This window comes from Phodopus roborovskii, unplaced genomic scaffold, assembly GCF_943737965.1.
Source record: "Phodopus roborovskii unplaced genomic scaffold, PHOROB, whole genome shotgun sequence".
Classification (NCBI taxonomy): domain Eukaryota; kingdom Metazoa; phylum Chordata; class Mammalia; order Rodentia; family Cricetidae; genus Phodopus; species Phodopus roborovskii.
This window is the reverse complement of record NW_026126415.1, coordinates 3,163,231-3,180,806: the sequence shown is the minus strand read 5'-3', so window position 1 is coordinate 3,180,806 and position 17,576 is coordinate 3,163,231.

Genomic DNA, 17,576 nt, shown 5'->3' with positions numbered 1-17,576 from the left:
GTCTTGTAAGGAAGTCTTACTTTTGTAAGAAAAAATATTAAAATCTACATGTGGCTTTATTTTGAGCTTGGTTCATTATTATGTAGTAATTTCTTTTATACTACGACTTTGCTAAAAATCCACTAATGTATCATTAAGTAAATCATACCTACGCTAAATGCATCACAGAAAAACACACTTCTGTACATATACCACTTTTCTGCAGGCTCATAGTTCATTGAAGACATTTCTGTTTATTTTGATACCTTTTGTTAAAGAAATGCACAGTAACAATGATGACCAGACAAAGAAAAGGGGGAAAAGCTATTTATCCATTCATGTGGTAATTGAATTCCCTCATATTTCATAAACAGATTCCCTATCTGTAGAGTTGTACTTTATTTGAATAACTTTCTTTAAAATGATTTTTTGTATAAGATGTTGGAAATACAGTAATGTTTAAGAACTCAAGGTCAAAACATTTTTAAGTTAGTTTATTTGAAGAATGTTTTGTTGGGAAAGAAGGCACTCCCTCCTTTTTCCTCTCCCCTAACGCCTACAAATTGCCTTTAGACTGGATGTTTATTGCCCAATGTACAGAACAAAACAGGGAGGTAATTAAGCCTAGAATTGCCTGCTGGTACTTAATGACAGTCAGACCGTGGGTTTGAGCCTCTGAGTCCATCCAAATCTGCAAAGAAGGAGGCTTGCTCCTGAAACAAAGGCAAGCAGCAAGACATCATTACTGTTAATTACCTGGTAAACAAAAGAGACTTGGTGTCTGTGGCAAAGGACCAAACTTGGTGCAGCAGCTGATGCTGTAAAAGACAGTTGGTCTTACTTTGTCCTGGGGAGCATTGTGCTGTGAGATGATCCACCTCCGTAAAGAGCTTAAGTAATTATACTCCAACAACTGTGTTTATAAGCTCCGGCCCTTGTATTGTGCCCTAATAACAACAAACAACCTGCCTGCTGGAAACAGGTGGCATCTGCTAAGCATCGCATGGATCAAAAAAGACATCATCTCAAAGATAAATTCATTGTTTTATAAGCCAAAGAGCACAGTGTATAAAAGCAGGTGAAAATATTGAGGCTGGTTGAAGTTTAGACGCCCTTTAATAAGTAATTAGTAGTTAAATGAATCAACTATGTTTAACAAAATTGTTGATGGCTTTTGTAAGACACTAATAAAATAGCACAAAGGAGAAATACTGTGGCGACACCACATGTGCATATAACTATACATGTGTATATTTTTTACAATGTGTATTTAATATATATACACGATACATTTGTTATACTGCTTGCTTTCTTTTCCTTCCTATTTTTATTAACTGTGGCCGATAACCAACAGAAATACATTGGAAGGGATGGCAAGCATAGAAAAATTCAACTTCAGAGGAGGCTGTTCTGTAGAGCTCTGTGTCCTCTCGCATGTGGAGTATTTGATTGGGTGGAACTGATACCATTTTAAATACGGTATCATATAGACTTGGTTTTCTTCTTTGCAATTGTGTAGTCTTTCCCCTACTCACTGTATTCACACACAAATACAATCAATATTACATTTCTCTCAGATATAGTACACATCTGTCCTGAGCTTGAGGTCTAATACATCACATGCCTGATCACCAACATAAATCACTTCAGACAACTAAAGGCACAGAGTGGGTCAAATCAAGTATGGTTTGCTTACATCTCCATCTGCAGAGACATAATCAGAATATTGAAGAGCTACTGGGTATTAGTCTTCTTACTTGAGACATGACTCACATTTGGTACCAGCTAATGAGATGGTTAGGACATCTAGATTTTGTTTTAAATCATTAGTGCATGTTCATTGTATAAAATGGCGGGACTCATGACATATTCATTCAAGTGTATTATACACTTTTCCACTTTGACCACCGGCTGGCTTCTGCTTCTTCCTTCCTCCATCCCATCCTTCCATTTCCTTTTTATTCACACTCCCCACTCTATTTCCATGTCATATATAGTCCATACACTCATGCTTCGCATATCATAATTAAACATTTACATATCCCGTATGACCCACAAACGAAAGCAAAGATGTGTACTTGGCCTTTCTAACTCTGGCTTATTTAACTTCCCTCTGGTTCTGCCCATTTACCCGAAAATAACATGTTTTATTTATTTTTTAATTTAATTTAAATTAGAAACAATATTGTTTTACATATCAATCCCAATTCCCACTGCCTCCCATTCTCCCATACCACTCACCAAACCCCCATGCCATCCCCTTTCTATTCCCTAAGGAGAGTGAGGACTTCCATGGGTAGTCATCAAAGTCTGTCACATCATTTGGGGAAGGGGCTAGGCCCTCTCCCGTGTGTCTAGACTGAGAGAGTATTCCTCTATGTGGAATAGGCTCCCAAATTTCAATCATACATTAGGGATAAATACTGCTCCACTACCAGAGGCCCCATAGACTGCTCAGTCCTCCTAACTAACACCCATGTTCAGGGACTCTGAGTTGGTCTTATGCTCATTTCCCAGCAATCACACTGGGGTCCATGAGCTCTCCCTTGTTCAGGTCAGCCGTCTCTGTGGGTTTCTCCAGCCTGATCTTGACCCCTTTGCTCATCACTCCTCCCTCTCTGCACCTGGATTCCAGGAGTTTAGCTCAGTGTTTAGCTGTGGGTGTCTGCTTCTGCTTCCATCAACTACTGGATGAAGGCTCTAGGATGGCATATAAGGTAGTCATCAATCTCATTATCAGGGAAGGGCATTTAAGGTCGCCTCTCCACTATTGCTTAGATTGTTAGTTGGGGTCATCCTGTCATCCTTGTAGATCTCTGAACATTTCCCTATTGCCAGATTTCTCTTTAAATCCATAATGGCTCCCTCTATTGTGGTATCTCTTTTCTTTCTCTCCTCTATTCTTCCCACAACCCAATCTTCCTGGTCCCTCATGTCCTCCTCTCCCCTCCTTTTCTCTCCTTCTCTTCCTCCTAACTCCCTCTCCCCTCCCTCCATGCTCCCAGTTTGCTCAGGAGATATTATCCCTTTCCCCTTCTCTGGGGGACCATGTAAGTCTCTCTTAGGGTCTTCCTTGTTTCTTAGTTTGTCTGGCAGTGTGGATTATTCTTTGTAAGTAAATAAAACTCCATTGTGTGTCTGCATTACATGTTCTTATACGTCATTGTGTTGATGAATCATTAGGCTGAGTCCATAACTTGGCCATAGTGAGTGGTGCCATAGTAAACACGGTTCTTCATACCTTGGAAAGTGACAAATTTAGTAAGTGTGTTTCTTCACCTAAATCATGAGGAATACAGCCTAACCACTTGGGAACATGAATTGAATTTGAATCAGAACACTATAAGCTATTTACTTTTGAACTTGTTCTATTGAGTTATACATTTTCCCCACTCTCCTATCCTCTCCCCTCCCCTCTCGCCCTCCCCCATGACACCCACTCCGATTTACTCAAGAGATCTTGTCATTTTTCCCCTTTCTAGGTGGACAGTTACGTCGTTTCTCTTAGGGTCGTCTTCACTACTTAAGTTCCCTGAGGTTCTAGACTGCATGCTGCTTATCCTTTGCTATATGTCTAATATTCACATATGAGTGAGCACATATTATAGTTTTCTTCTTTCTGGGTCTGGGTTACCTCACTCAGGGTGTTTTTTTTTTTTTTTTTTTCTTCCTTTTTTCCCCTCTACTTCTGTCCATTTGCCTCCAAATTTCAAGATGTCATTTTTTTTATGTGTGTGTTTGTTTGTTTGTTGTTGTTTTCTGCTGAGTAGTATTCCATTGTATAAATATACCTACCATATTTTCTTTATTAATTCTTCAGTTGAAGGCCATATAGATAGTTTCCAGGTTCTGGCTGTTACGGATAATGCTTCTATGAACATAATTGTTCTTGTGGTATAAGTAAGCATCCTTTGTGTCTGTGGCCAAAAGTGGTATTGCTGGGTCTTATAGTAGATTATTCCCAGTTTTCTGAGAATCCTCCATACTGACTTCCAAAGTGGCTCTACAAGTTTGCACTCACACCAGAAATGGAACAGTATTCCCCTTACTCTTCATCCTCTTTAGCGTATTTAATCAGTGTTTTTGATCTTTGCCATTCTGACAGGTCTGAGATGGTGCCCCAGAGTTGTATTGATTTGCATCGCTCTGATGGATAAGGAAGTTGGGACTTTCCTTAAGTGTCTTTAGGCCACTTCAGATTCCCCTGTTGATAGTTATTTATTTAGATCTATACCCCATATTTTAATTGAATTATTTGTTTTTTTTTTTTTTTTGATATCTAGTTTCTTGAATTTTTTGTATATTTTGGAGATCAGTTCTCTGTCAGTTATATGGTTGGTGAAGATCTTTTCCCATTTTGTAGGCTGCCGTTTTGTCTTGTTGACCAGGTCCTTTGCTTTATAAAAGCTTCTCAGTTTCAGGAAGCCCCGTTTATTAATTGTTGCACTTACTGTATGGGCTACTGATTTTATATTTAGGAAATGGTCTCCTGTGCCAATGCATTCAAGGCTACTTCCCACTTTCTCTTCTATGAGGTTCAGTGTGGTTGGTTTTATGTTGAAGTCTTTGATCCATTGGAGTCAAAAGTGCCCTTGCCACATAATCAAGACACTAAACGTACAGACTAAAGAAATAATAGTAAAAGCTGCAAAGGAAAAATAGGCCAACTAACATACAAAGGCAAACGTATCAGAATCACACCCAACTACTCAATGGAAACAATCAAGTCCAGAAGGTCCTGGACAGGCATTATGCAGACACTAAGAGACCACAGAAGCCATTCCAGGTTACTATTTCCAGCAAAGCTTGCAATCACCATAGTCAAAGAATACTATTAGCTTTTGTTAAATGTCATCACTTACAAAACAGGAATAAATAGTATAAGTAACTTTAAAAGTAGGTTCTTGTGAATACTAACACACACACACACACACACACACACATATATATATATATATATATCTTTCAGGACCATCTGATATAGACTTGACTTCGTTTTCTTTCTTTTTTCTGTTATTATTATTATTATTATTACTATTACTTGTTTTAGACTTTGAGACCATTTGGATTTGAAATGTGATTCACTTTTTTTTTTTTTTTTTTTTTTTTTTTACTAAGGCAACCCTCCCCACTTGTGGCCTGATGGACTCTGAATGGGACAATTAGGTGCCGGTGTAACCATAACATTTGCCTAGTGACTTATTCCACATGTTTTCTTCCTGCTTTGGTTGACTTTGTTTTACATGGAGTATCAGATAAGCCATGTGCAAAGGCTCTGTTATCAGCACACCACGACAAGTTTCTGCCGTTCAAGGCTGTGAAATTCTGTATCCTATGACGCACGTTCTTACCTCAACTCAGAAAGCTTGTAATGTCAAGGCCTGGTGATTCTCATGAAATCCCTCACTCCTCACACCTGTCCTGGCCTGCAGCAGAACAGAGTGTGAAGCAATCAAACATATCACTCTGACTTCTGTGTTTTCTTACATCATTTACTTCAGAGCTGTGATGGCATAATATTTAAAGAAATGGATAAAAATGGAAACTTTTTAAAATAATTATGTGTCTTCATATATATATATATATATATATACACACACAATCATATATATATGTATATTTAATTTATATACATATATAATTTATATACATATATATGGCAAAATCATCTGTTTTTACAATTTTTATATTTACATATTTTGTAATTACATAATAGTTACATCACTTCCTCTTTCCCTTTCAATTCATAAAAATAAACTGAATCTGCCTATTTTGTTACCTAGAGACCAACTTTTTTTTTCTTAACAAGTGGAGATTTCAAGTTACAAAACATCAACTTTTTTTTTTGTAAAACAAAAATCCCTTGCTTCTATTTCATGACAATATTATGCTGACACAGCTGCACCCTGTTCACTATGGTGTCTCAAAGTAATAAACTCTTCTGATGTTTCTACAACTGTCAACAATTTGTATAAACGGCAAGAGGTTTGACATGCACACACCCCAGTACTAGGGTAAAAGAGTAAGCATGCAGAGTATAATCATCCAAGATATAATAAAAACAAGAGCATGCATATTATGCTTTACCTTTTTGAGCATTTAGCATATGAAGTTGCAAATTCAGCAGTAATAATTCTACAGTTCTAAAATTCTTTTGATACATATTCTACAGTTTCCTTAGACTTGCCTAAGCGTAATCATAAACTTCAGGTAAATATAAATTCCTCATCGTCCACTCCTGTCCACCATTCAAAGAAGGACCTTTTACACGAAGAGCCGATAGTCTATTTATTCTTAGGATGTTGAATAAAACCTTAATTATGGTGAGACTTGCTAATGTATTACCACTTCCATGTATTTGTAAAAGGTAAATAAAAACAGGCACCAAACACTTTGATAAGACATTATAAGTGCATACTAAAATAGTCCCTTTACTTATATCTGCATGCCATACAAGTTAAATGCAAGTTGTCATGAATGGTAAAATAAAATTATTATTCAAGTATCATGAGTGAATTTTCAAGTCCTAATAATAAAAAAACTATAAAACGTCACAAGATGCAAGGGTACCCCAGATGCCCCATTGAAAGAGAACATCAGGAGCCTCTGAATCTTAGTGAAACGTTTCCTCAGATGGAGGATGATGGTTCTCGAGAGTTGCTCCGCAAGACACAGTGCATGAGCATATAGCTTTGTTCTCTGATATCACCTCTGCAGTGTAGTGTTCTCACTGACGACATAAAAAGCTCTGCTCATTTTGGATTTGCTCCTTCTCTGTGTTTGCAGTTCATGTGCCTTCTACAAAAACCCACTCTTTCTTTGATAAGGAATATTGTCATAGCTGTAACATAACATTGCCCGTTTATAAAACGCAAGTCCTATTTTATATGAACAATGCAAATATTTCAATCCTCTTTTCAGAATATTAGGGTAGATCATTAAACAATGAAATCAAAGCCATAATTTCAAATTAACCATTTGATTAAGCACTACCAACCAAATGGCCTTCCAAGTTTCAACAGCCGTCATATTTACCTAACTTTGTACTGAGGAAGGCAGGTTTATCTGCTAACCAAGTTATTAACGCTGACATATGAAAAATATCTACTGCCTATTCTGCTATATGCTTCATTGCATTTGTATTAAATGACCTTTAGTTTCTACGCTATAGTGATATAAAGAATGCTTCATGTTCAATCGATTAAGAGAAAGCTTATTTTCTCTAATAAAATGAGAAGCCAAGTTTAATAAATATTTTTTCTTGCATTGGCTATAGGGAAACTGGGGGCTTGCCTTCTGGCAAAGGCTGCCTGAGGAGACAGAGGTCAGAACTGCCGTAAATCAGCTTACATGAACAATGCACTGGACACTATAAAAATCAAAAGTGGTTCTTTAAGAGACCAACTTGACCCTCCTTAACCAGAAAATAACATCTGACCCGGCAGTGAAATTTATCACAACATTTCAATTAAAACTTGGCAGGAACGTGAGCAGCAAAATACTCGTCCGCAGTTGACCTTGTTATAGGAGAAACAGCGAAGGAGCAGGAAATGGATACTCTTGCTTTGGATTGTATATGAATGTGACTGGTAAATAAATATTTCTCAACCTCATGGATTTTTCTAGAAACTCATATCCTAACATATGGGTGAAAAGCAGTTTTGCACTATCTTCTATCCTTTTCTTAAAAAAAAAAAAAAATAAACTCTCTATTTCTTTGTTGTACTAGAAATTTGCCTGTAGATGTTACTAGTTAAGCAATAGCCCAGATAGTCTTATAATGTGCATAACACTCAATGCCAAGTTTCTATCATTGAAACAATACACCTTTAGGTTTCTCCATTTCAAATTTTCTTAAATCCCATCTGCATTTCTACCCTAGCATTTCGAGCAACTCTGTACTTGGTTATGTGGTTTTCTTCCTGTGTTAGCAAAGGTAAGTATAATAAAAGTTAACAGAAAAGCATTATACATGTAAAGACTTCCGAAGAAACTGTGAACATAATCCTTCATATTAAGTATGATATTAGAAGAAGATTGAAAAAAATGATGATCATACTCTCAAGAACACTACCAGAAAATAAATATTAGAAAAGTATGACCAACTTGAATTAAATTGCTTTGAATTAGACCATAAAGTATCTTTAAAATAAAGATGTCTTAAATGATATCAAAATTTGATGTTTCCATCAGTCACTTCATAGCAAATTATGGCATATACATAAAAGTCAAGGCAGACATGGCCAGTGCCTTCTTTGCCAATAGTCAACTTTATTGTCAATCAAAAACAAGTGGACATTTCAGAGACAGAACAAATGAAAAGACTATTTTAATGCTCATACTGAAATTGAAAAAATTTAAATATTTCAAATATGAATAATATTTTGACAGTGCAAGAAAGATACTTGTATTCAATAGCTTTGAATTATTTTTATGGCATTAAATAAATTAAACTTTATAAAAATAATGGTACAACTCCAATGTGTTACATAATCAAAATTTAGCTTAGGATTCCTAATGTAAAGAAATTAGAAAATTTCAAACTACATAGAAAATGTTCAGGAAATAAATAACACGCAAAATTTATCTAATCAATGCATGCAACTTTGAAATTTTAACAGACTTTATGACTATTATAGTTGAATAAATATGAGGGAAATGTGAGAGCAGGTGTATTTGCAACCTCTTTTAATTAAACAGATAATTCGTAAACATTGTATTATTTTTCTTAGTGAATGCTAATGGTGTTATAATTAGTTAATGCCCTCATAATAGTATTTTAAGTCAACTATAGCTTTGCACATGTCACTGGGATAATATAGACGAATGGACTGCATCCTAAGATGGACTATATTGATAAGGTAGCTAAAAAATCACTGTAACATGGTAGTGAAAACTTTCCTAAGAAGTCAAATAGGAAAGGCTTGTGATAGAAAGTAGTTTGTGACCTTTGATGGGAGATGTCATTCTGTAAATATGTTTCTCTTATTGGATAATGAATAAAACACTGTTATACAATAGGAAGGGAAGATAGGCGGGACTAGGAGACAAGGAGGATTCTGGGAGATGTAGTAGAGGAGAGCCAAGATGTAGGGACTTGAGAAGAAGGTCCGGACCCTCTCTCTGGTAAGATAAGACTACATGGAAACAGATTGATAGAAATTGATTTAGGAGAGGGCTAGCCAATAAGAAATGCTAGTAATTGACCAACAGCTTTGTATCTAATACAGTGTCTGTGTGTGTTATTTTGGGGCTGACGCGGCTGTGGGACCAGGCTGGTAGGAAACTGCTTGTAACAGACCTCTGTAAAGTGACATTCTGAAGGAAGCTTTGTTATAGATGTCCTCTTGAACATTGATTTCAGAAAGCATCCATCAATTATTTGATAAATGGTTTAGAGTTTATTGTGGGTGTTTTCTTTCCTTCTCTTTTTAATTTGAAACTCATCTCCCTACAAGAAAACTTATTTGGAGAATAGATAGGGATGTAACTACAGAGGAAGGGAATGAAAAGGTCCTAATTTGGCAAAGCAATTTTATTCAGAGTTATGGAATCAGAACTTCATGGTTTTAAATCATTACACCACTTAAATAGGATTTTAAATTATGTACTTGAAATTTCCATATTTATAAGTTAAATGCTTGAAATATTAGTTCAGAATGCTCCTTGTCAATACAGCTCTGAACTGATTTTCTGAGGTTAAAGTAGACATCATGATATCCAGGTCAGAGCTGATTAGCTGCCAACTTTCTATGATGTTTATAGGGTTTATTTGTTCACCTGTGACCACACCCAGCTTGCGTGATACCCACCAACAACTGGGCATGGAGGATACACTGAGAGACCCAGCTTGGCCATTTTTATAGGCTTGGAATGCCTTTATAGCAGCTTTGCTTAGGTATTCCTCATTTGCTTGGATAATATTTGCCTAGAAAAGTGTTGTGGTCTGCAAACTTACCTTTTCCTACCCAATGCCTTGTTCTTTTTTTTTTCCAAATATATTCTTGTTCCTGCCTTCTTCAGTATTTCCAGGTGATACATACGATTTGTAATTGGCATATCTAATGTAACACTAACTGACAAAGCAATATTAGCACAATTTTAAAGAACTTGCCTTATTTTCATTTTCACTGACATCTATTGAAGTCAAAATGCCAGTTTTCGTTAGAAAACTTCTTAATGCTACTTTTAATTCAATTGATTGACAAACCCTTGTATTTAAAGTTCACAAAAAAGAAAAACATATTCATTCACCTGTCATAGTAAATACAGCTAAAAGTTTGTATATCTCCTTGATACTCTAGTGATTTGAAATGGATAGGATCCGAAGGCCCCCTTTTGACATCTAACTTCATCACACAAGAAAGTGAAATCCTAGCTACCAAAAGTGGAAAGCAATCAATAGTCCTACTCAGCTGTGATACCCAGAATCACAACAATTATAGCATGGTAAGATATCTCTTATTGTGCTATGGTGGCAATCACAGCTTGGTGCTAACCAACAGATATGTAATTGTACTTAAGGTCTGATTGACAGGAGGGAAATAATGCCTGTTATTGTAAATGTAGCCAGTTAACAGGAGCTACTGAGGTCATGGATTGTAGCGAATTACAGGATTGTTGGGAATCAACTACTGCCACTTTCCTGAAACAGTTTATGTTTATTTACACACAAAAGAATCTTTCACCCCTCGTAAAAGAAACTTCTCTCTCTATATATTTTTGTTTGTTTGTTTTTGAGTCAGGGTTTTTCTTTATTGCTCTGGAATCTGTCCTGAAACTTGTTCTACAGACCAGGCTGGTCTCAAACTCACAGAGGTCTGCCTGCCTCTGCCTCTGCCTCCTAAAGGCTGGAATTAAGGGCCTGTACCACCAACACCCTACAACCCGAAACTTCTCTTTGCAGCAAATAGAGATCATCACAGGAAACTGGTTAAATCCAGGAACCAACTAATTGTGGGTCCCAGCAGATACATCTACAGCACAAACTCATGCATCTAAGGCTCGGAGAGTGTTTTGGAAGAGGTGGGAGAGAGATTTTAAGACCCAGAACACAGGGAGCCCGCTGTGAGATCGTGTGTTGTAGAAACAAGCAGAAAGCCACACCCATTATACTTCAGAAATACGTCTGCATCAACAATGATGGTATCAAAACACAAGCTAATGTGCATGATAGGAACCTCATGAGGCCCCATTCTTAGATAAAGAAAGAAAAATTCAGACAACTTGTGATTGCCGAGAGAGTGAGGAATTGCCTTTCTCAGGGATGAGCTCTTTAAATATCATGGTCAAACTGAAACTATGTCTTATAAGCAACGGAAAAGAGACTCACTAGATTGCATTTACGCATTTATGTGGTGTATATGCAGATACATATGTAGCAATAATAATGAATTAGGTGCCTGTGGATTTGGGAGGGGGTAAACAGGAGCGTGGGTGCTGGTGGGGGAAGGGACGGTGCGAATATACGCATTTATATTTTAATTGAAAGTTTAAGCAGAAAGTGATAAAATAACGTTTCAAAAATTCAATATAGAGACTATAACATACTATTTTGTGTTCTGCACAAATCTTTGCCTCAGAAAAATCTATCAATATTAATATGTATCTGGCGAAATGTAGTGATTACTCGATTTTAATGTGTGTAGCACGTCTGAAGAAATTACTTCCTGTTAATATAAAATATCTGTAGATTTATTTTATAATGTTATATTAAGTAGAAGATTACACATGTAGAAATGATCCTTTCATTTTTTTCTCATGTTTTTAAGTATTAGGCAAGTCTCAATATATTATATAATGTCACCGTTTGTTTTCTGGTTTTGGGGCACCAAAAATGCTACGGATACATCAAGTAAAGGCATGATGTATGGCATTGTAGTAATTTGGGTGGTAAATCCTAATTAAATAATGAACTGATTATCGGTCACTCATGAATAGAGTGTCCTCTGATTAACAAGATATTTTACACTGACAAATATTCAAACATCTGGTTAGCATTTAAAAAAGTACATGAAAACACAAAATAGTTTAAGTATCTAACATTAGGTTTTTCAAACCTAAATGATACTAAATTCAAAACAAATAAAACTGTAGCAGACTTTACAGTAATTTTGAAAATTTTAAATTATGTCTCTAAAATTTTAAGATTATATACCATATACAGTAATACTTATAAGTAAAGAAATTTGGTAACTAGCCAGCGATTTTTATCAAAATTTGTAATGTATCATAAAAGTTTTAAAAACAAACTATATGTTCTTTCCACAAGGTGATTGGTAGACTTTTTCAAACTTCAAAATCATGGGAAAAAATTATGCATGTTGGTTTTTTACAGCACTCTTTTCTCCATTTTTTAAAAAATATTGCTCACATGATATTAATATCCTTTTTCTACAATGCAAGAAGGTAGCATGACGATTATTCTATGTCTTTTATTCACTAACAAGCTTATAGAATATTTGCATTATGAAAAAGAGAAAACACCCAAGTCTTACCATATGTGAGGAAGACTACTTTTCACACCCTCTGCATTCCTATGGTAGTTTGTGCAGTGCCGGGGCCTCTCGGGCTTTACCCTGTCCACATCTGATGGGAGATGTCATTCTGTATATGTTTCTCATACTGGTTAATAATAAAGCACTGTTGGCCAATAGGAAAGGAAGATAGGAGGGACTAGGAGACAAGGAGGAAAGAGGAAGTAGGAAGGAGGAGCCAAGATGGAGAGTCTGGAGAAAGCAGTATGCCGCCGGCTCCCCGGTAAGAGAAAAACATAGATCAGCAGAAATGGGTTAATAATTAAGGCAGAAACTAGTAACAGGGCCAACAGCATTGTATCAAATACAGAGTCTCTGTGTGTTATTTGGGGCTGGCGCAGCGGCAGGACAAGACCAGGTGGTGGCAGGCGGAAAAACCATACTCGTTACACACATCAGCATCTCTGTCGTTGTTCTTGCTCAGCCTATGTTTAGGCAGCCATGTTGGTGAGACTTTAGGGCTCCAGTTTCAGGCACACACAAACTCACTGTCTTTCTCAGGGAAGAGCGTATCAATTAGTTCTTCAGTACCAATGGTCGGGCCTTAAACATACTAGTAACATTATACCGACTTAGAGGATTGCCTTCATGTATGTAGGAATAATTATATTCCTAAATATAATCATATATTACATGTGAAAACAGTATATTGCATATGATACATATAAATGTATATACATGTACACACACACACACACACACACATATATATATATACTATTTTAAGAACAATTAATGAGAAAAAAGGCCATAAATTTGAAAGATAACTTAGAGAGGTATATAAAAGAGTTGTAAGGAAGGGAAGGGGAAATTATGTAATAACTGTATAATCTCAAAAACATAGGGATTTTTTTTTTAATTCTGAGTTTTGTTAATGGTTATTCTATCATTATCTTTCTAAACTCAATGCAGTTGTTACACATTAGAAGTATTTATACAGTAACATGATATACTGTAATGTGTATTTTGATGTGAAATGAAATTAAAAATTAATATGTTCAATTTTACAAATCCCTATAATTTTCCAGACCCAGAAGTTAGCTCATGAATGCAGAGAAACATAATGCTTCCAGTTTGAAAATTTGATCTCCTAGAATCTGGTGATCAAGAATATAGAATAATGGTTCCTATGGCTGGGACAAGTTATCTACAGGGATGGGAAAATGCCCCTCTGTGTATATTATAGTGAAGCTATCACACAACAGAGTAAGACTACGCAGCAATAGTGCACTGCACCTTTCTATAAAAACTAGGTGTATTTCATTGAAAGCAAATGATAAATATATGAGAATTATTTTTAATTTACCCTGATTTATACAATATGCAAGCATATTGAAATGACAACCCACACACATGTATAATTTTTATGTTTTTACATATTGGTTAAAAAGAAAAAATAGGTCATAGAATTGATTTAATTTTGCAAGTTCATATATGTGCTGGTTGGTAGGGACTAGATTAACTGTCCTGTGGCTCATTCAGCTCTATACAACATACAATATAAATGTTTACTTCTAATAGATTGTGCATGTTACAAAGCAATTGCTTAAAATGATTAGTATTCACAATTAGCATGGATAAGTAGGACCTAGATCTACTCACAGTATTCTTTCTGTCTCAAGTAGCCCATATTCATTTTGGAAATGAAAACTTGGTAATGGAAAACATTTTAAATATTGAGGTACTATACTTTAAGTTAAGATATCCTCTTTTATAAACATCTTCACTTAAAGGATGGGGGAACGGTATTCCAAGCAAATGGGACAGAGATTGAATCAGGCCTTAGCATCCCAGTAACTTACAGAAAAAACAACTGACAGAAAGTTTTCAACCAGAACTAGTCAGAAAAGGAAAAGGAGCTATTTCATTCTGATCAAAGAACTAATTCATTATAAGAACATTGGAATTCTAAACATATGCGCATCAAAATCAACTGCACTAAGTTTCATTAAACAAATAATATTGGGTGATAAAATTAGTGCACAGCCATGGTAAACACAAATAAAAATATGTAACTTCAACCACCTCTATGCACATACTTGAAATACATACAACAGACATGCTACAGAGACCCTGTCAATTGTATGTTCATGTTTATTGCTGCATTATATATAATTGCTAGTATATGAACCAGCCTATAAGCCTACCAACAGATAAATGGATGAAAAAGATGTGTGCTATATGCAGACATTGTGGAGTTGTATTCAGTTTTACTAGTTACAAACAAGACTGAAATGATGCTATTTGTTGGAAAATGGCATAGAACTGGACGGCATCATGTATCACATAAGTATTCACCAAATAATGGAGGAAGGGAAATGAGGGAGGCCCTGAGGTTGGGAATTACAGAAACACCACCTCCTCATGGGTGGTTTCTGTATATCAAAAATGAAGAGCAATCTTCAATAATTTAATATTTGCAAGTATGATTACAGGGCGGATTACAGTGTAGTAACAGGAAAAGTGTTGTGATCCTGACAGAGTATGTGGGTTATGATGTTGTGAGCACAAAGGGGGTTCTGTTATTGTATCATAGGTTGATAATACATACATTTATGAGCAATACACATCAAAATCTCTTAGAAACAATGACCAAGATGCTTACTAGCTTTCTCACAATTATTGAACAGTGCATTGGTTTTAAATGTTCATATTCTTCTTCATAATGAAGTTCTACACAGTAAGATTCATGAGACAGGCATTGTGACTTATTTCTCCAGTATCGTATTGTAAATATTTGTATTACATGAATGAGCACATCATTTGAGTGAAGTAAGCCTCTCAAGTAACATAAAAATTACACACATTTAACACTGTAATTATATTAAAAAGAACAATAACTGTATGAGTAACAATATGGTGAGGCAGGTGACATAATGAGAACCTTCATTTGGAGTGGGTATTAAGGCAGAATGATTGCCCTTACAAAATAAAATACCCAGGGAGTTTATGTTAGCCCAATGTCATACTGAATTTCTGTGCTATTCCTGTCTCTCCTTCCCCTTATCCTGCCCTAATCCCTAAAGAAAGATGGAGGAATGGACCTTATAGGGATTTAAGGCTAGATAGCAACCACTTTCCTAGTTGGAAACATAATTAGCCTTTCTTGTCTGTTTCTATGGAACATTTACCACCACCACCCCCATATTTAAAGAAAAAGTCTGCTTTTTACATGTCAGCCTAACTCTCGAGTGCACACGGAAAAACTCTAAAACCAAAATGATTCTTCATAGAATGTGGGAGGGTTTTTAAATCTTCAATTACTCTATTACATCGCTCAATGTCAGCTCCAGGAGGCATTCCTTCAATTTTCAACATATACACAGCATCAACACAGTGTCAAAGAGTGTCTTTGTCACAGCTGGTATCCCAATGGAGCTATTAATTTCTTTTGAAATCATGTTCCCTTTGTGATATAAGCAGATTATAAATAAATTGTGAGGAGGAATGATTTTCATGATTTTATGATGTTATCTACAGTCAAGATAGAGATCATGATCAAACATGTACTCGTTTGAAATATTAGCTAGACAGAAGATTCATAATTCTTTTGGGTTAAAGAGTCTAAAAAATACCTTTAAATCATGAATGCCGACATCAGGATTGATACTGCATAAGGTTACTCTAATTTTCATGTGAAGTCCAAGTATTGTAACAATTATGGCTCATTATGCTGTCAAAGACAGACCTGTGTTCAGCAACTGTTTCCAACTGGAGACAGACTGTGTTGTTGCCCACAGCTTTTAATAACCTGTGACAATCCAGCCTGCAGAGGTTAGAATGTAGCTATGACATGGTCATCATTTTGTCTCAGTTCCTAAATTATCCAGCTTTTCTTCCCCTGCAGAGATCACAGATATGTCCCTTGTTCTTGCTCATTTCTTGGAGAGTCTCTCTCAGTCCTCCACATAATAAACATGATTTTCTAATGATTACATTCTTCATACGACGGCTTTCATCTAGTTGCAGTACATGAAGGCTGGAAGAAAGGGGAAGGGAAAAGTGCATGCAAATGGAGACACTACTTTTAACTTAGCTTCCATAAAGACAGCCATAGTCTTTAATTTAAAATATCTCATGGCACCCTTATCGGAGGACTTTGCCCTTCGATGCCCTTCTTAGACAGTCTGAACTATATGGCAGGTTACTCTGGAGTCTGCTCCTCTCCAAGAAACTAGCGACTTGTTTTTCTCGCCATCTTCACCAATTCCTATGCTCCTCTTAAAAGTATAGCAAAAATTGTGCTTCATACATGTGTGTGTGTGAATAGTGTTTGAATGACAATATTTTGATCTTGTAGTCTTTAGATTTGAGGCTGTAATTGAAGCTTATAACAAAATTTGTAATGTTTGAGAATCAGTTCCTTTTCTTGAAAGTAAACTTGAAATATGGAAAAAGTATAAGGGTGAAGATCTAATTATGGGCATAAAGAAGTTTAAAGAGGCAGGGCCTGTTTACCAGGATAGCAATTCAAAGCTCAGGGAATTAAAGATAGATTACCAGCTCTCTGATACAAACATTTTACGCTTAGAAATCCAAAAATGCCTCTTGGGTTGGATTCACTGAAATGTGAGAAAAATACACACAAGGAAAAAAAAAAAATAAAAATGACTACAGCCTTTCTAATGAGAGAAGCCACAAAATTACTGTCGCTATTATTAAAAGTGTAATCACCCTGGATTTGTGACTATTATGACTGGTGTTTTAACGCCAGGGTAGGTGGAGAGAAGTGGCTGTGCTGAGAAAATTACTTGATATCATCCTCTTTGATTTTTCTGTGAGCTCTTCAAATGAAATGTAAGGGAATAAGTTTTAACTGAGAAGTCACAGAAACTATCTTATGAACATTAACATTCATGTTCAATATCTGATTAAATACATTCATATTTGCCGGTGTGCCTACCTGAGAAAAGGCATAGAATATAACCACATGTATTCATAAATAGATATGTTTAATTCATTCAGATTAGGTCTGATAACAGTTTTTTTTAAATTTGTTTTGAGTCCAACATGAGTTTAGAGATGAAAGAGTAATACAGTGCATTTATTGAAATTCACACC